The sequence below is a fragment of the Halyomorpha halys genome, unplaced genomic scaffold (genome assembly GCF_000696795.3).
Source record: "Halyomorpha halys isolate HHAL.00 unplaced genomic scaffold, Hhal_1.1 Scaffold813.1, whole genome shotgun sequence".
In the NCBI taxonomy this organism is placed as follows: Eukaryota; Metazoa; Arthropoda; class Insecta; order Hemiptera; family Pentatomidae; genus Halyomorpha; species Halyomorpha halys.
The window spans coordinates 268,066-274,880 of NW_027113046.1; the positions used below are offsets into that span (position 1 = coordinate 268,066).

The window sequence follows — 6,815 nt, forward strand, 5'->3', positions numbered from 1 at the left end:
TTTTATAATAATATAATATGTAATAGTATCCATAATAATTTTCTGTAATATTACCATGATATTATGTATTATTACCATAATATTTACAATATATTAGAAATATTATGGTATTATATAATTCAGATTGTTGCATTGTGGTGAATAAGATGGGCGGTGTAGGGTTGTGGGACTTAGTGATGAATTGATCCGTAAAATGTTAATAAACTCTGAAACGACGGGTAAACGTTTGAGGAGTAGACCAAAACGTAGATAGGAGCATTGCTATAAAACTAATTGAGTACATTTCTAGAACGATTGGTGGTATCGGCATTGAACCTCTGGGTTCGTTAGGCCTTTATTATTATTATTATCGTAAAATTTTAAGAATTAATATCTGGATTTTATGGTGTAATAGTATTTTTGGATAAAATATTATGCATGATTTTTTTATATTTTCTGGCATTTATATATCATATTTTTACTCAAAGCAAGGATCGTTTATCAACGTAATTAATCAATGCCTATATTTGTCAGAAACGTCAAATAATATATAATATTATATAACATTACAATATATCCATAAATGAATAATGAATACTTTTTCTGTGTATTTTATGTTTGTTTCTCCATCAAATAATCATAATATATTTAACTATATTGCACACAACACATTATACATGTGGTAAATTGTAAGCTATACAAAATTGTAAAGGAGTTTAATGAGTTCTATTAGTTTCTGGTTAACTTGAAAATAAAGGTCAGACTTAGTCAAGGATAATATGTAACAAACAATAAGAAAGTACTGAAAATAATCAATTATTATTTATTGAAAATATTTTTAATATTATTTCCTTCGGATTCCATAACAGAAGAACTTATATATCTTAAACAAGTGAAAATTAATCAGATTATTGATTCGAAACGAATTTCGAGGACACTACCTTTTTTTTTACACCACAATAACTTTGTTGATTAAATTAAGAACGTCTTTTCACATTATTTTTATACGAATCTAACTCCTAAAATATTGTCTTTGTGTAACTAGAGTGTCTAAAATTAAATATGAATTCAGGTTTTTGTTTATAGTACACTGCCAGTGGCTTAATACACATCCAGGAAGCGATAAACATCTAAGACTCTAAACGAACTTTTATAAAGTATATAAATATCATTGATATAAAACAATATAGTTAGTACAAACATTAATCAAATTAGAGCTAAATCTATTATTTATAAAATGAACTATTTATAATACTTAACGAACATCAAATATGGTCAAATACACGTGCCACAAATTATTTAAAAATCATACGAAATAAATGCATGAGATTTAATGATCCTTTTCTAGAAGAACTAATTTATATTCATTGTTTTCAGTAATAAGAAAATTCAAGACAATGTTTTAAACCTTGCAATAAATTTTTTCAAGCTCTATAACAATGTTCCTTATGAATGCATCAACACGATTGCTAATTAATTACTCTGTGTAATTAGTATAATATAAAATACAATTACTAAAGACAGAAGAGTGTGGTACTTAATAATTAGTGACATAAGTTGGTTTAATTATATTTCATATCAAGAGAAGGGGTTACATTGTTATAATTTTACCGTGTTTTAAAATTCTTTTTTTAGTCTCTTTATTAGAAAAATATTAAATTATAAGTTATAAAACCAATGTTTGAATTAATTTTTACTATGTTATTTAACTTGGATCTGTACTAATATTTAAAGCTGAGAATTTTTTTTAAACGCCCTGATTTCAGAAACTACCAGGGTAAGATAGGCCGTTGTTTGAGGAAGGTTTTAGTCTTTATAGCATTGGGCGATATGCGGCACATAGGAACAGAGCTGTAATCTTATAATATGTTATGCTTTTTATGTAGACATTTTAATTGTGGTTCTTCTTATACCAAAGACGTGATATAAGGTTGTTTAAAGCAAGTCTTATGATGAGAACTGACTAAACTTTCTGTAAAGATTTTTTTTTGTTTATGTACAAATGCGTACATATACATGAGCATGACATTTGGGCATGCACTCATCATACATAAGGGATATAAAATCAAAATTGTAAGCGAGTGAAACTGTGGGCACAGCTATTTTGTAATTAAATATACATAAACACAAAAAAGAGGTTATTTTATGTTAGTTATTAAAACAAAAAAGTATTAAAGTAAAATTTAAATTATATTAACAAAAATAATGAATCAGACCCTTTCAAGAAAAATAATAAAAATTAGATTAAGGATGTAATACTTAATACACGATACATAGGCAATAATCAATTATATGTTATTTATTGGAAGATTATTGATTGACCGTGTGTAAAGATGAAAGGAATATGGTCCGGGTGCGGTCAAGAAAAACTCAAATAGTAGAAATATACTATTTTAATGAGCCAACGTTTTTAGCGAAGCATTTTTAGTTTTGACTGCCGTCAAAATAGCCCTGAAGAAGCCCTGCAACGTGGGGCGAAACGTTGGCTCATTAAAATAGTATATTTCTACTATTTGAGTTTTTCTTGACCGCACCCGGACCATATTCCTTTCATCATATGTTATTTATATATTATATTAAAACATTTTACCATATTATATAAAGTTGTCTACCATGCTAATGATTGAGTGCCCAAACAATTTTTATTTGATTAAACCTATAATAAAACTAAAAAATTACTTCTCGAAAAGAAAGTGTCATTTGAAATTAAACAAATAAATAAACGAAAATAATGTACTGGATCTTACAAGAAAAAATAATAATAATTAATAATTTTTTTTGGAGAAAAAAATATTGATCTGTGAGCCATAATCTTAATCTCAATTACATTTGCATTAAGATGTATACTTTTAAATTTATTTTATAAAATTTCGTTATTGACATAGTGGAAGAAATTTTGAAATGTCTAAATCTGATTAGATGGAAGGTATATGTTAAAGTCGGTTTGGACAAACGGTCAAAATTTCCAACTAAGTCAAAAGGCTTATTTGTGTGATTACAATACGGCCTATCAGGACTTAGGAGTTAAGCTACTGAACCATCGAATTCAACTCGTATCCAATCCTTACAGTCCAAAACCCTTCGTAAAATCCATAATGCTCCTAACTTTGTCACAAATCAAGTCATCCATCAGGACCTCAATGTTCCATATGTTGCCGATTTGGCCAGAACCAGATTCTAATCCTTGCATGATAAACTTCCTAACCATCTAAACCCACTTGTTTCTAACATAGCTTCTCCTTCATTACCTGATAATAGGAGGATTGTGCGTCTGAAAAAAAGATGGCCTACTGACTTTCTCAAGAAATATTAGTTGGATGCCATACACTCCAACCTATTGCGTACCTCTTGCATGAGGAATATTTTTATCTTCACGACATGAATAGAAGTTAAAACAAGTATTTTTTGTTTTTATCATTTAGCCTTAGTGTAAAAATCATTTATCGCTTAAGCACTACATCGGTTCGTTATGAAGCTTATACAAAATTTCAATCCATCTCATGCTATTACTTAAATTGTATATTTACTGAATGCACATCCCACATTTTCGCATTATGCAACATTCCAATTTCAACAGTAAATTCATTCCTCCAAAGTAAGCAAATATCAAAGTGAAAACTTTATTTCCAAACATTTCATGGTGCCATTCTTTCTTTAACGTAAAGGAAGTTTCTTTTGCATCGATAAAGGACAGTTGGAAGGCTAATAATGGGAAATGATAATAAAGGACACTGATGCAGGAAAGAAAGATAATAGGAATATGAAGGATATAGCCGTATAAAATTTACGTAATTTTGAGAAGTGTTCTATCAAAAGCCTTTTGGAAAGTTATAATTTAAAAAAATATATTTCATAGAAGCATCTTTTGTAGATAAGTTAATTTTTTTATGGAAAATGTTGATATGTAACACTTTGTTGCCAGGGGGGACATTTAAATTTTTATATAAACTGAATATGTTTTTGTTGCATAATTTTAATTTGTCTAAAAAAACATTTCAGAAGTGAATATATTAAATTTTAAGAAAAATTTCTTATTTACGATATACTTTATTGTTGAAAACTTTAAATTGGCAAGTTAAATTTATTTAGATAATATATATGATCGAAATTAATTATGAGAGATAGTTGACCGTGGATGATGAACGAGGAGAAGATGGTTGGGGGTGTGGTCAATGAAAAACACAAATAAGTTCGATTAACCTATTTTTAATGTGCCAACGTTTCGGCTAAAGTTTCTAGCCTTCTTCAGGGCTAAAAACAGAACAAGATAACAACCACAGTAAGTATAGAAAAATAAAAAAATAAAAAAGAAAGTATAAACAGAATAATTTTACACATAAAATGAATAATTTTACAAAATAGAATTAATAAAATGAAGTGATGAGAGAAGCGGGAAATAAAATGTATACATAGGTAATTGAAAAAGTGGGTAAAATAACATAATTAAGGAAATGAAATAAAAATGAAGTTATATAATGCAAAGAAGTATGAACATATTAGTTATTATTAATTTAAAAATTGAAATATGAAAAGAAAATGAAAATTGAGAGGAAGAAAATATATGTAACAATAATAGATGTAAAAGAGGCAAATTATAAGTATAGTGAACAAAACTTATAACGCGGGTAAGGAAAATGGTTAAAAGTGGAGAAAATAAAGGGGTAAGAGTAAAATAAAGAAAGGGGAAGGAAACAAAAAAAGAATAAAAACGAACCTGTTCGCTGGAAGATCAAACGCGCTTTGATTATTATTAAAAAAAAATAATGGATACTGCGCTAATGACGGCCAAACTCAGAATTTAAAAAACCGTTACAACAATGACTAAGTGTTTTGTTATAAAGAAAACGTTACGAGGGGGTGAAAATAAAAAATAAAAAGTAGAAAAATAATTGAACTTTCTATGATCGAAAGTTCAATCTTGCATCGAGATCGAGAGAGTACATTAATATAAAGACCAACTAAAAAACAAAATTATAATATTTTAATTTTTATTCGCGTACATTTTATTTTTAATCTAGATTTCCAACTGTAGTGGTTTTGTTTATTTTAGACTTCATAACTTAAGTTGTGTCTTAATCTTATAAAATATGTAAAACTTGACTTCAAATATACCAAGCAAGATCTCACTTTATCTTTTGGTCTATTCCCTTTTTGTTTTTAGGAATACTTTTCGAATTTTTAATAGTTTGTTATGCAGAATAGTATAACCAATACAGACCAGGCAGAGTCGTAATCATTTCACGTCCAAGATGAAAGTAAACCAATACACATACTGAGACGCTTTTACTTCAGGTGAAAAAACTTTCAAATTTCTCTTTACTTCAGTATATGAGTCTAGTACTACAACATACAGTGTTAAGGAAGTATTTGATCTGGAAAATAATTTGGATAAAATTCATTTTACATTTAACAAAAAGCATCATATCCCTGTAAATCAGTGAAATGAAGGAATCTGATCCGAAACATTTTGTTTCTATTTCTTATTAAAAATAATTTACAATTCTCGTCTAAAATTAATTTCGTCAAAAAATGAACATAATTATCATTTCAATCTTGAACTCTTCATATAAACAGTGAAACTTATTTTAACGGAAATTCCTCTTAACGCTTATAAGCTTTCGATTTGAAAAACTTTATTTCAAAAACCATAGGACTTAAAGATGTCTGTCAGCACTCAAATTAAACTTAGTTACATGTAATATAAAATAGTTAAAATGTTTATCTTTATAGGAGTAGTAGTTTTTATGATATTTGACAAAATAAACTCACAAAATGTTAATTTCTAGTTGTTCGTATAAAATGTTGGATTTTTTAAATAAATATCATTTTGTGAGTTATTTTGTCAAATATCATAAAAACTACTACTCCTACAAAGATAAACATTTTAACTATTTTATAGTAAATGTAACTAAGTTTAATTTGAGTGCTGGCAAACATCTTTAAGTCCTATGGTTTCTGAAATAAGTTTTTTCATAAATCAAACTTATTGTCCGAACAACTATAAATCAATTTATTTTAGCAAATTTCATGAAAACTACTACTTATAGGAAAATAAACGTCATAAACTACTTTATAGCTCATTAAACGAGCTTTAATTTGAGTGATAATAGACATCTGTACGTCACATAGTTCCTGAGATATAGATTTCTCAAAATAAATTCACTAATTACTCATATTTCAGTACTTTCTATACAACATTTTTATGAAATTTTGTTTTTTAAAAAACTATATCTACAGAATTATTAAATGTAAACAGCTCTATTAGGGCTTAAATTTTAGCAAATTTACTCTACTTTAAATGATGCTGTCTTAGATTTTCTATTATTGTAAAGATAGAGAGCTCCGAATAAAAAATTAATTAGTTTTAACGTTTTGAAACAGCCGCCATTTTTTATTCCTCCTAGCTATACTTAGCAGACTTCTCAATTTTAATTAGTAATTATACTTAGTTTTCATTAAAGTAATCAAAAATTGGGGTGAAATAACTGCCTTTTTTCTCCTCTTCTTGAACTGGAACACTCCTCTATCCCGGACGAATACACCAATTTTATTCCTTATCAGAACTTTTCGCACCTCTATAATGACACATATTATGTATATGGTATAAATCGTAGCCACAATTTATATATGTATCCCACAAAACGATGGTTGTATTAGGTCTCTAATATTATTTTTTTTAATATTATAACAATTGTATTAGTGGATTATTCGGACTTACGAGGCATCCCTGCTATATATATATATTTCAAAAACCATAGGACTTAAAGATGTCTGTCAGCACTCAAATTAAACTTAGTTACATGTAATATAAAATAGTTAAAATGTTTATCTTTATA

General features: G+C 27.5%; 1 protein-coding gene across 2 annotated transcripts in view; it reads left to right on the forward strand.

Annotated features, from left to right (window-relative positions):
* The window catches only part of LOC106686381 (synaptic vesicle glycoprotein 2B), a 97,855-nt gene that overhangs the window by 69,289 nt on the left and 21,751 nt on the right, over positions 1-6,815 (forward strand). The gene's annotated exons all lie outside the window — the stretch shown is intronic.